Source organism: Hylobates moloch, unplaced genomic scaffold, assembly GCF_009828535.3.
Source record: "Hylobates moloch isolate HMO894 unplaced genomic scaffold, HMol_V3 SCAFFOLD_5, whole genome shotgun sequence".
NCBI classification, from domain to species: Eukaryota; Metazoa; Chordata; class Mammalia; order Primates; family Hylobatidae; genus Hylobates; species Hylobates moloch.
In genome coordinates, this window is record NW_026652280.1 from 2,665,678 (window position 1) to 2,679,972 (window position 14,295).

The 14,295-nt window shown below is 41.5% G+C and overlaps 1 pseudogene; it reads left to right on the top strand.

Annotated features, from left to right (window-relative positions):
• The first annotated feature begins 13,218 nt into the window (after positions 1 to 13,218).
• Positions 13,219 to 14,048, top strand: LOC116468607 (transcription factor TFIIIB component B'' homolog; annotated as a pseudogene).
• The last annotated feature ends 247 nt before the right edge of the window (positions 14,049 to 14,295 follow it).

The window sequence follows — 14,295 nt, forward strand, 5'->3', positions numbered from 1 at the left end:
GCTCCCCTTTCTCTCCTGGCTCTGTGGCATCAGCACCTTCTCGCTCAGGGTCTCAGCCAGTACCTCCACTTTATCCTCCACAACAGTCCTACGTGGTAGAAACGGGCATTACCGAGGCCCAGTCGCCTTAATCAAGGGCTAGTGCAGGCATGGTCACGTCTCTGCTCATCACTCCTGAGCTGGCACCACCTCCCTCCGCTCCCTGGACCTGACTTGTTTAAAAGCAAGTTGTGTTTTTCAAGTAATTCTCATGGGTTTTTAGTAGTATTAAGGTTCTTACTATTGTCGTTCTCATTTTAAAACTTATTTTACAATATTAAATCTTTAAAAACCTAAATGTTCAGATACATTTTATGGCTTCTTAGAGATTCTCTATTAAATTTTAAGCTAACCCAAACCCAGTAGTAATCTTTTTAGACTAAAACTCAGTTCTAAATGACAGCTGATTTTCTATTACAGAATAAGCTTTCTTTACATACTTTACTGTTAATGTATACATATATATAATATACATATATACATATTATATATTATATATATATACATACACAACTATGTGTATATATGCATACATATCAAATTAAAACAACAAATCACGGCTGGGCATGATGGCTCACACCTATAATCCCAGCACTTTGGGAGGCTGAGGTGGGCGGATCACGAGGTCAAGAGATTGAGACCATCCTGGCCAACATGGTGAAACCCCATCTCTATCAAAAATACAAAAATTAGGTGGGCATGGTGGCACGCATCTGTAATCCCAGCTACTTGGGAGGCTGAGGCAGGAGAATTCCTTGAACCTGGGAGATGGAGGTTGCAGTGCGCCAAGATGGCGCCACTGCACTCCAGCCTGGTGACAGAGTGAGACTCCATCTCAAAAAAAAAAAAAAAAAAAAGTTACATGTCCTGATTCCCAACACATTCACAGTGAAAGTAAATATTTTTTCCTTCTTGTTGCCTTCCTAACATATTGAATTCCTTACTCATTACAGACAAAAAAAAAAGCCTCAGAGTATTAATCATTTCAATAGTTTCCTTAACATTACTTTTGAGTATATATTGTCCTGTCAATACGAACTTTATAATCAAGGAGAGGTCACCAGGCCCTACACACATTAGCTTGTCATTCTTTTAACACCCATCTTGATGTAGGAATTACTGTCTCCATTATACCTGGGGAAACAAACCTCAGGGCAGAGTAACTAAGTCAGGGTTGGACACTTCAGGCACAGTGGAGTCAGGGATGGAATTGTTTGGTCTTTCCAGTGTACCATAATTTTTCTGGGTGTGCTGTAAAAGATACAGCTGTCATTTAGTTATAACTCACACCTCAAAGCGTTCATTTCAGGATTATTTGAAATAATCTACAGGGAACACTTACACAATGTCTGGTTTAAAGAAATCACTCCAAGAATTTTAGTGTTTATTAATGTTGTGTTCAGTATTATTTTATCCATAGAGAAAAACTAAAACGGGTAATAGGGTCAGGTTTCTGTTTTGGCTTGGTTTGATTTGGTTTTTCAAACTGGAGTTTTAGAAGTCACAATCTTGAAATACTGTGGCTCAGGCTTGAGAAGAGGAGATTGTTAGAAACACACGGTAAGACCGGCAGTCTCTTATATGGCGTCACCGTTCATGTCCTGCCCTTTTTATTTATTTTTATTTATTTATTTATTTATTGAGACAGAGTCTTGCTCTGTCACCCAGGCTGGAGTGCAGTGGCACAATCTTGGCTCACTGCAGCCTCCTCCTTCCAGGTTCAAGGGATTCTCCTGCCTCAGCCTCCTGAGGAGAGAGGACTGCAGGCACATGCCACCACGCCCAGCTAATTTTTTGTATTTTTAATAGAGATGGGGTTTTACCATGTTAGCCAGGATGGTCTCGATCTCCTGACCTCATGATCTGCCCACCTCGGCCTCCCAAAGTGCTGTGATTACAGGCGTGAGCCACCGCACCCGGCCCTGCCTTCCTTAAGAAAATAAAATTATCAATGTTGATAATATTTTAAGCTTCTTTGAAAATCAAATGTGCTGTGCAGAGAAAACATCTTTGAAAATTTTTACAGTTGAGTTTAAAAGACACTTTTATTATCAATATCCCTAGTGACAGAGAGAAAACAAAAATCTGAACTTTATTCTTATCTGTGTTATTGAAAATTCTTCATTTTAGAATAGAGATCCAAAATTTCCATAATAGTTCAAGTCAGAAGTTCTACCCGATGGTTTGGTACATTTAACATAATTTGAATTCACTCTAAAAAACAAACATATTGTCTATTAGCCTGCATTTTTATGGCTGAAAATTTAGAGAATGAGTTTCCTTCTTAGGATATATATTGTCCTAGTAAACCCATTATTAAATATACCTGAAATCATGAGTGTCTTTCAAATAAATCAAAAACAGTTTATGAAGAAAGTACATTTCAAAATTAATTCAGATATAGTCCCTAGTTCGCCCTCACAACTTTCTTCTACCTCCTTACTCAAATTCACAATTTTTTTCAATAAGCAGAAATCTGACTACATCAAATGGAAAGAAATAGAGCTGGTGTATCAGCTATTGAACAAGGTAATTTGTTTTTAAAGTGAGTGAAGCCACTCATTAGACCAAGGCTTTAAAAATGCAAATCAGGACTAGAACTGTTGCCCACAAATTGTAACACACGGTCATAACCAAGGTTAGAGGACAGCTGTAATGACATGCACACACACAAAAGCCCATAGACAGTGAGTTAATGCCATGAAGCCAGCCGGGCCCTCAGATGGGCGCTCACACCTCGCAGCAACACCGGCCATGCCGCTGACGGGGAGAGCTGAGTCTGAAGGTTAGCCAGCCCTGTCTTTCTTCCACTGCTGTCATTTAGCCTTACCAATTCAGACAGACTCAGGAAGAAATTGTGCAAGTCTAGGAAATTTAGAAGCACTGGATTTCCAGAATTCCCCCTTTCTGTTGGTGTCTCCATCGACCCAATCTTGGCACTTTCTTTTTTTTTTTCCTTTCTGTGGAAAACAGGGTCTCGCTATATTGCCCAGGCAGGTCTTGAACTCCTGGGCTCAAGCTATCCTCCCGCTTCTGCCTCCCTGAGAGCTGGGATTAGAAGTGTGAGCCACTATGCCCGGCCCAATCTTGGCACTTTCTTCCCAGTCTGAGCCATGACCTTCCCGTGAGCTCCTGGGTGGTATATTGAGGGTAGAAGACGAAAATATGAAACCCAGAGAACAGTGTGGTAAACTGAAATAGTTCTAACAGGAATCTGAAAACTCAGTGAAGTGTTTTCAGAACTCTGAAGGAGCAATAGAGGATCTCGGCAGTCTTCTTTCAATGTGAAGAGAATAAATTTTTTAAAAAAGACGGGAGACCATTATTCTAAGTGAAGTAACTCAGGAATGGAAAACCAAACATCGTAAGTACTCACTTATAAGTGGGAGCTAAGAGATGAGGTTGTAAAGGCATAAGAATGACACAATGGACTTCGGGGGGACTCAGGGGAAAGGGTGGCAAGGAATAGAAGACTACACATTGGGTACAGTGTACACTGCTCAGGGGATGGGTGCAGCAAAATCTCTGAAATCACCTCTAAAGAACTTACTCATGTGACCACATACAACCTGTTCCCCAAAACCTATTGAAATAAAAAAAAAAATTTAAAATTAAAAAGAGACATTTTCATAAGATCACATGAACTATAACAGAAATACTGAAGCCACATGAAGACCCCCGAGTAGGAAAGGCCAGCCGGAAGAACAGGTCCTGCAGAAGGAAGCACTGGAAGAGAAGCAGGAGAATGAGACTAAGTGTTTATGGGGAACTGGGTGATGATTCCTTTTAGGTTTGTAGAACTTGGGAAGAGGGTAGTGAATGCTCAGTTAGGAGGGAAATAGCACAATGTTAAAGAAAACAAGGTCCTCTTTAATGGGATAATCCAGACTCAAACATTTTAGAAAAAAACAACACTATTGCTTCTCTCATTCCCCTCTCAAGCAGCAGTTTGGGTTTTGTGAACATATGTAGAGTTTTAACAACGGAGTCCTTGATGTAACATCACTGACCTGAGGATACTGCGCTGACCTGCGGCGGGGTTTTCACTCTGCTTCTTGGGTCTGTGCTCATCACGTCCCCAGTCGCATCCTCTCTGCTCTGCTACCTGCCCAGCATGTTCAGCAACAAGAACCCACAAGCAACCATTTCCCTGGCAACTTCCTATCAGAAACAGGGTCACTTCTTATTTATCTTCAGAATGTCTTTCCCATAAAAAAAAAAAATACAACCATTGAAATCTTTTTTTATTATTATTATTTTTTATTTATTTACTTTTTTTGAGATGGAGTCTCGCTCTGTTGCCCAGGCTGCAGTGCAGTGGTGTGATCTCAACTCACTGTAACCTCCGCCTCCCGGGTTCAAGCGATTCTCCCACCTCAGCTTCCCAAGTAGCTGGGATTACAGGCACCTGCCACCACCTCTGGCTAATTTTTGTATTTTTAGCAGAGACGGGGTTTTGCCTTCCCAGAGCTGTGGGAAGTGACTGTCACTGTGTTTAATCTCAGCTCCAGCAGCCAGCAGAAACCTCAGCCCGAAACAGGGGCTCCCTGCGCCCCTGCACCTTTCCACGCGGAGCCCAGCGTGCCCTCCCCTGGCGAAGCCCCTGACTACAGCCCTCCATGCCCGTGATGGCTATACTGTGCAGGATGCCCAGGGCACAGGGCAGCCCCGCTCCTTGTTCGCAACTGTGAGCACTGCTCATTGGATTCCTGGCCACCATCCTTTGTTTAGCCTGCGGTATGTCTGGTCACTTTCTTTTGGACTCCTTACTGCCTGCTTGTGCCAGTGTCCACCAAATATAAGGCTTATCCAGCAGGGTGGACATGCTATGCCAGAGGCTCCATCCACGGCAATAGTCCCCGAGAGCCACCTAGACACAGAACACCTCATTCCTGACTTTTTTCCAACCGATTTTGTCTCACTGAAAATAACAAGTCATGCCCAGTCCCACGCCAAAGTGTGAGAGAGGCAAACACGTGTCACAATATCATGGTGGGAAATCCTGTTATTTTTAAATGGCAGATGCACCAAGCATTCAGGTGCTCCAGGACGGTCCCTGAGCCCAATCTCAGCAGTCATCACTGAGCGTGTGCTAGATTTCCGCGTATCACCAGAGGTGCACAGCACCACCTTCTGCACATGTGGAATCAGAATCGCACATGTTTTACCCTGATGAGCAATAGAATTACCATCTGGGAAAAACGATCCTTCTGTTGCTGGAAAAATTCCCCCAGCTCACTGGAATCATCCAAGCACCAGCTTTGCTGATAGCCTAGGACCTGGCACTATTGTTCCAGAGGCCACACTCTAATTCTGTCCAGTTCACTCTTCACCTAAGTTAGACCTTGACTCAGAAGATGCCGCTGGAGAGCTCCTGCTGTGTCACGCTTGATGATGGAGGAAGGTGTGGAAAAGGAACAAAGAATCCACCTTGGAGAGCTCAGAGTCTATTATGGAAACTAACACAAAAACTGATAACTGCCAGGTAATGCAGTCAGCAATAAGAGAGCCAAAAGAATGACACAGTGGGCTTTGAGGACTCACGGGGAAAGGGTGGGAAGGGGGTGAGAGATAAAAGACTACAAATTGGGTTCAGTGTGTACTGTGGGAGATGGCTGCACCAAAATCTCACAAATCACCACTGAAGAACTTACTCCTGTAACTAAATACCACCTGTTCCCCAATAACCTATGGAATTTTTTTTAAGATGTTAGGGAGTCACTGAGTGGGATGCGTATCTCCACGCTAAAGGTGCAAAGAGGCATTTACTGGCCGAGTGATTGAGGGTAACCAGGAAAGTAAAAGCTGCCAAGGGTCATCCAGAGACTGAGACAGAGGAGCCAAGGTAGATGGATGAAGACGCCTAGTGCATGCAGAGGTACATGGGGGCACGGTGGGGAGGAGACACTGATGGCTGTGAGGCTTCTCCGGGAGAGGCCTTTGCAGCTAATAAAGACGCCCTGAGGAGGGAAAGCAAAGGAACCCCGTGGGCAGGGCTGGGTTTTGAATGGATGACTCGTCGTGATATGGAGGATGATTCTACAGTGGGCATGATTGAAGGGAGGGAATCAAATTGAAAGCCCATCTGTCCATGTATTGGGCAGTAATTATGGATTGTCTACTACGTGATGGGAAAGACAGAGTGCTTGTGCCGTGGACAGAGCAGGAAGCATGAGCCCATTTCCAGAACTGTGATGAGTTCTACAAAGCAGACGTGAGGTGTTAGGAGCCAGTGAAACAGAGAGGCACTGCTCAGAGGACATCAGGAGAATGTTCTCTGGGGACCCCTCTCTAACTGGAGACCCACGGCTTTGTGGTCAGTCCACGTGTGGGCTGTGGCAGCAATTGGTCCACGGAAGCAGGGAGGGGTGCTGGTGCCTGGACGGAATGAACAGCACGGATTCAGGGGACTGCAGACCTGAGGCAGGAGGAAGAGCAAAACAGCAGGGGAAGAACAAGAGTGCAAGAGTGGGCCGGGCGCGGTGGCTCACGCCTGTAATCCCAGCACTTTGGGAGGCCGAGGCGGGCGGATCACGAGGTCAGGAGATCGAGACCATCCTGGCTAACACGGTGAAACCCCGTCTCTACTAAAAATACAAAAAATTAGCCAGGCGTGGTGGCGGGCGCCTGTAGTCCTAGCTACTCGGAGAGGCTGAGGCAGGAGAATGGCGTGAACCCGGGAGGCGGAGCTTGCAGTGAGCCGAGATCGCGCCACTGCACTCCAGCCTGGGTGAAAGAGCGAGACTCCGTCTCAAAAAAAAAAAAAGAGTGCAAGAGTGTGTGATGGAGCTGGTCTCTTCTGCAAGAACCAGGGTTTCATGGACCAGGGCACCGTGAAGGGCCATGAGCATGCAAGTCACTGCCCCATCTGAGCGCCTGGGAGGGGAGTGCTGATCTGCAGGCTCTGTTTGCCCTTGGTCAAGGACGTCCCCTTGGGACTGGGTTCCCTAGCCCTGCCAGGTTCATGCGTCTATCAGAAGACCTGTGAGGGATCCTGGGGCATCCAAGACCGTCACAGGGTCACGCCTGCAGGAGGTGCCTCAATAAGCAAATTTGGTAAATGTGCTTATTATATAAACACGTTAATGTTACTGCTTGGGGAGAAACATGACATTCGAATAGTTTTTCTCATTTATTTGGCTTTTTATGTGCTCTGATCCACAAAATGGCAGTGTTCCTTAGACACAGGCAGGGCAAGGATTCCACAAAGACAGAAAGAACAAAGACGAGCACTTCTGTTTCAAAGGCTTGGACGACCTTTTCATTACACCAACCACAACAACATCAAAAATTAAAGGTAAAACCTAATTGAGTTTCCTTGGTTACAAGTGGAAATCTCCAATAATGCTTTTTGTGTTCAAACACATGGGGAACTTCACAATGGAAAATATAACACAATTATTTTATTATTACATTTCAAAATCAGGAGAGGTCACGCAGGCCCAAATGAGAACCTACTCAGTAAAGACTCAAACCAGTGAGCGCATTGAAACCATTATGTAGAAAACATGGAGGATCAGGATCACCCTTCTGGGATGTCCTTATTAGTACTGGAAGCTAAAAATCTATAGAAGATGCTGTACATTTGTTGGCTCTGCTAGGTTTCAAGTGTTTTTATTTGTTGTAATTTGATTTGGTTTGCTTTGGTTTTTGAGAGAGGGTCTTGCTCTGTTGCCCAGGCTAGAGTGCAGTGGTGCAGTCTCAGCTCACTGCATCCTCAACCTCCTGGGCTCAAGCGAACCTTCCACCTCAGCCTCCCAAGTAGCTGAGACCACAGGCATGCATTACACATCTGGCTATTTTTTTTTACATTTTTTATAGAGGCAAGGTCTCACTATATTGCCCAGGCTAGACTCCAACTCCTGACTCAAGCCATCCTCCTGTCTCGGCCTCCCAGTTGCAGTGGCTCACCTCTGGGATTACAGGCATGAGCCACTGCAATTGACTTAGTTTACAAGTCTTTAGTAATTTATCTTTGCAAAAAAATGATATTAGGTACCATGATAATTAAAAAACAAATACCTTCATTACAGAACATCCTCTCTAAAAGTCAGCAGAGATGATTCCTTCTTGTGCGATCCTGCTACTCCATTCACACACCACAGCAAAACTTGGACTGTAAGAATCTGCAGGCCAAGCTTCTCAAAAGCAGACAATGAGATCTTATTCATCTTTCTGTTCTGATATCTACCTGCTACCTAGCCCATACTCTTTGAGAACTGTGCAAGCTTTGGTTATTACCATATTCATAAGCTAACAAATTAGGCTTTGAGCTGTGTTTACATTCTCCCTCTTTTTAAAAAATTTGATCTTTCTATCATGGGTTTATTTCTCAAGGATAGATCTTTTTTTAATGCCTGATATTTTTTAAATGCCTGATCAGGGTTTATGTGATGATATTTTTTTCTCCAAAGACAATAATAATGAATAATATAAGATATAGCCTAACTTTAAGACATTCTTTTTATTTTTTATTTGTTTTTGAGACGGAGTCTTGCTCTGTCGCCCAGGCTGGAGTGCAGTGGCTCAATCTCAGCTCACTGCAAGCTCTGCCTCCCTATAGCTGGGACAACAGGCGCCTGCCACCATGCCCAGCTAATTTTTTTTGTTGTTTTTTTGTTTTTTTTTTTTTTGGTAGAGACAGGGTTTTACCGTGTTAGCCAGGATGGTCTTGATCTCCTGACCTCGTGATCTGCCCGTCTCAGCCTCCCAAAGTACAGGCGTGAGCCACTGCGCCCAGCCTAGACATTCTTACATTTACAAAACAAATTCTATTTGAACATGGTTTACTATTTAAAAAAAAAAAAACCTTGATTTTCATGGACTAAGCTTGATTTTATGTCAAATCATATCTTCCATTAATATATGATAGACTATTATACATCATTTAATCTAAAATTGACAATTACCATCATTTGAAAAATGGTAACATTTTATTATTCTTTAAACAAATTTTTTTATCAAAATTAAAACTGACACTGAATACATGAATTTTTGTTTTCAGTGAGTTAAATCATTATATTTATAATGTTGCTTTTGGTACCTTCAAACACTTACGTATTGAGCACCTGAAAGCATTTCATAGTTTGTTTGTTACACGGGGCAGGTTAACAACATGTGAGTCTAAAATAAGAAAGGATCATAAGCAGACACTTCTCAAAAGAAGAAAGACAAGCAGCCAACAAACATATGAAAAAATGTTCATCGTAACTAATGCCCAGAGGAATGCAAATCAAACCCACCATGAAATATCATCTCACACCAGACAGAACGGCTATTAATAAAAGTCAAATAGTACTGGATGCTTGCAAGGCTGCAGAGAAAAGGAAATGCTTACACACCGTAAGTTAGTTCAGCCACTGTGGAAAGCAGGTTGGAGATTTATCAAATAACTAAAAACAGAGCTACTATTCAAGCCAGAAATTCCATTACTGGGTATATATCCAAAAGAAAATAAATCATTTTACCAAAAAGACAAGATTCTCCATGTTCATCACAGAATTATTTACAATAGCAAAGATACAGAATCAGCCTAGGTGCCCATCAGTGGCGGATTGAGTAAATAAAATATGGTACTTACACGTCGTGGAATACTACGCAGCCATGAAAAGGATGAAATCATGTTCTTTGCAGCAATGTGGATGCAGGTGGAGGCCATAACCCTAAAATAATGAATGCAGGACAGAAAACCAAATACCACGTGTTCTCACTTATAAGTGGGAGATAAACATTGAGCACACAGGGACATAAAGCTGAGAACAGCGGACACTGAGGACTTCTAGAGAAGCGAGGAAAGGAGTGGGGGATGGGTTTAAAAACTACCTCTTGGGTACTGTACTCACTGCCTGGGTGGACAGGATCATTTGTACCCCAAACCTTAGCATCACGTAATATACCCATGTAACAAACCTACACAACCCCCTGTATCTGCAATAAAGGTTGAAATTGCGTTTTTTAAAAAGGTAAGCATTATTGTTCATTAAAAGAATCTCCTTCTGTGTTTTGGGGCTAGGCTCTTTGTTGCCAGGTTTGATAATGGTTTTCTAGGGGGTCTGGAATGAACTCCTTTCATTACCTTGTTTCTGGAATATACAACATTAAACCTAATTTAACCCACTGTATGTAAAAGGGCTTTTAGCACTCCTATTTATTATAAATATATATGAAAAATATATATAATGGTCTGAAAATTCTCATCATAAAATTCTGTATTCGCCTTGAAGACAGAAAACACTATAATTCAGATCGAAAATCATTAGTTGTTTCTCTTTTATTATGTTTTATTTTATGGACCATACAATGCCTCTTTGGGGCAATGTATTTCCACAAGATGTATGTTCCATACTGCACTAGTAGATGATGCTCCTTAATTTTGTTTTGTGACGTTTATTAGAATAGAAGGAAAATAATACATGTAAACTAAACATCTTCAGCCTCTGTGCTAACAGTAGCCATACACTCAACAAGAGCTTTCCAACCAGGTAGTGGTTCCTTGTTCATCTCTCTAAAGGCATTAATTACTTGTATTCACACTGATTTATCTATCATTTTATTGTAGTCGGAGAAAAAAAATTTTCAAACGTAAGAAATATGATGTTTCTCTGTTTTGGAAAATTATTACTTTGGTGATGTCATAAACACTGAAAACAAAATTTCCTCATTCTGCACTTAACACATTTCATGGATGTTCCTTAGAAGTAGGGTGTCATTAAAGATTCAGAAATAATTTCAACGATTCGTTGCTTTAGAGTTGTGAAATAATCCCAAATTGCTAAATAATTTTTAAAAAATAAAGGATTCAAGTTTCTAACTCCACCCAAAATGGAGTAACTCACTGCAAACTACGGATACCACAGAGTGCAACTAAAAACCATGAACAAAATACAAACACTGATATATCAAAAATAACAGCAAGCAGACCACAGCGCATTTCTTGTTTTTTTTCCGTTTTGTTTTGTTTGCTTTGTGTTTTTCTTTTATCTCCAGCTTTGACCCAAGCGTAGGGTAGCTAAGGCAGGCCACTGAACAATACAAATGGACAACAAAACCTTAAGAAAAGAGTGTCCTTCACGGGAAGGGGAACATCACACTCCGGAGCCTGTTGTGGGGCCGGGGGAGGGGGGAGGGACAGCATTAGGATACACACCTAATGTAAATGACGAGTTAATGGGTGCAGCACACCAACATGGCCCGTGGATACATATGTAACAAACCTGCACATTGTGGACATGTACCCTAGAACTTAAAGTATAATAATGATTAAAAAAAAAAAAAGAGTGTCCTTATCAACAAAGAACTGGGACAAGGGGCCTCCAGAGAATTGGGAGAAATTATTTTTCCTCTCTCTCTCTATCTCTCTCTTTCTCTCTCTCCCTCTTTGTCTCTCTCTCTCCAGGACTGCCATGGGGGCTGCCTCAGTTACAGAGCTGCACTACATATAAATCATAAGAGAAAACCTATCCATTAAAGAGAAGAACTATAAAAGGAAGCTCCAGTTGTATACAGATTGAGGAGGATAAAAATCCTTTTTCTTTCTATTTATTTTCTCTCCTTGCTTCACCCCGCAGGTAGGATCAGTCAACAGCACTGTGTGCCAAGGACAGTGGCTAAAACTCTGAAAATATTGCTAAACAACAGAGCAAAGGATTTGAAAGCAAAACTGATATTGAAAAAAGAAAAAAAAATGAATTAGGCGGAGATCCCCAGAGAAAAAGAACCAACAGGAAAATACATATAAATATAAAGGTTCAAATAATAAAAAAGAAAGCAAGGAAAGGAGGTCAGAAAAATAAAAAAGAATAAAAATAAAATAATAAAATGATAGGTCTAAACACATTCATTTCAATAATTAAGTGATCTAAACATACTAAAAGACAGAAATTGCTGGGTTGACTTAAAACAAGATCCAACTGTATTCTGTCTTAAGAAAATTTACTTTAAGAAAAATTACTTTAAGTATAACAGTATAGATATATTAAAAGTAAACGGAAGGACAAGTATCTACAATGTAAAAGAAAACTAAAGTGTCACTATTAATATAAAAACAAATCAAGTTTACAACAAAAAAGTTACCAGGGATAAAACACACACACACATACATGTGAACATATCCAAGATGGACATATCCAAGGTGAACGCAAGTGAACAAATCCAAGATGGGTCAGGTACCAATGATGGAAGCACCGAAGCTGCAATAACTTTACTTACAATGGGTGATCTAGTATTGCGGTCAGAAATCAGTACTGAACAGGGTGGTGTAGGAGTGTGTATACTTCCTCATGTTCATTCAAAGAATAAAAGCCATATTCCTTTTAGCCTAGATAATATAAAACACAAAATTGTTCATGAATGTCAGGAGCTGTCTTCACCTGTCATTACTACATCTCCCTCATCATTTGAAGAAAACAATATTGTATTGGAGGAATAAAGTTCCAGAGAAGAAATTAGTTTAATGGAGGAAGTAAAGGAGAATGCTACACTAACCAGGAATACAACTTCTAAAGTGACCAGTAATTTGAGAATCAGAAGTAGATTTGCCAAGCCTAAACCAAATCTTGAGAAGATTTTAAGGGACCAACAGGTTTGACGATTATCAGGAAGTTTCTAGTTTCTGTGTAACCAAAGGGGAAGAACTGGAAACTCAAAGGGAAACAGAGACAAACGCTTCCAAAGCAACAGAATTGGAAGATTACCAGTTACAACAGCAGAGAATAAAGAACAGAGCAAATTGGCATGCATACATGGTATCAAAGGGACCAGTATTTCTCAAGAAGTAAACCCAACTGAGAGAAATGAATATCAAGAAGAGGGCTCTCAAGAGGCTCACATGTTGTCAGTTGCTCCAATTGCTTCCTCGGAGACAGGGCCCCGCACACTTGGTTTAGAGAGGGGTCTTGGTGACAATTCTGTTGAAGAGCCCCACATGAAGGACTCTAAAGGAGACAATGTGCTTACACTTCCTGTGCCAGGGTAAACACCAAGAAGTATTCCAGAAGTCCACCAAGAAAACATAATCAATCCTCAAGACCTAACAGTGAATCTAGTTGCTATTGTACCTCAAGATGGAGAAGATGAACAAGCATTTATTTTAACTCTGGTGGAAATCCCAACCAATCTCCTTTACTTTCTCCATTGAACTAATGGAGAGTAGAAGAAATAACCGAAGCCACTGCACAGTTAATGCCAAACCCTTTACTGCCGGCTCCCATATTGGTCAAATCAGTGAATATTGAAGAAAGGGGTGGCATGAGTGTTTACCAGCAACTTCAGTTGGTCAGGATGACATGGGTTTACCTATTTCTGGAAGAGATGATTCTGAAAAGCTTCCTGATAATTTGGATCTTGTATCTAGGAAGAGATTTCATTGCAGGCTTGGTGAAAATGACCACATTCCTCCTGCCAAAAACTGTTCACTCCCTTTAAGAGACGATTGTCAAGCACAGACCTCCGAGGTGCATCCAAAGGAATTAACAAATGTTATTGAGGAACCAGGGGAGTCTCACAAGGGACAAGATATTTTTCCTACCTCAGGAAGCACATGGACAACTCCAGAACCTCAAAAAGAGCAAGTTGCACCAACTTTTCAGAGTGCAGGGTCTAGATCTCCCGATACACGCACAGACAGAAACGGGCCTCAGTTACCTCCGAATGAAATAATTGTGTCTGGTAAGGAAGAAAGAACTGACGCTGCTCCTAAGTCTGAGCAAATGGACAGCAGAACACCATCTTCAAAAGCCCCACTATCCAGACCTGGCAGAAGACCCCTCGGATTTTTATTATCTTTCATATGTTCAAAGAATAGTTTGGAGTCTGATGGACCTACTCAGGTCCATAGTAAGAAACACCTAAAGCCTCTTATCCCTGCATTAAGACAGAAGCTGAAAAGATCCAATCCATCCAGTGAAAGCCAGAAAAAGAAGCAAGAGTCCTCCGATCCGCTTGCATCTCCAAGTGTTATTAATACTCAATCTGAGAATATTAGCAGCTCAGTCACTCATTTTATTTTGTGATCAGCCCTTACAGAAAGGACATAAAAGTGGCCAGAAGCGAGCCCCTGAAGGGAAGCCAACCACAGTCTCTGAATATTTCTTCAATGATGTCTTCATTAAAGTGGATGAAACAGAATAAAACAATCTTTTGTCTTTTTCTTTTTTAAATTAAGGCTATGATTTCCAGAGTCAAGTACATCAACAAAACAGTATTTAGAGCAAAACATCGCTGTCTATTTTTCTTTAGATTGATTTTGAATATTTAATG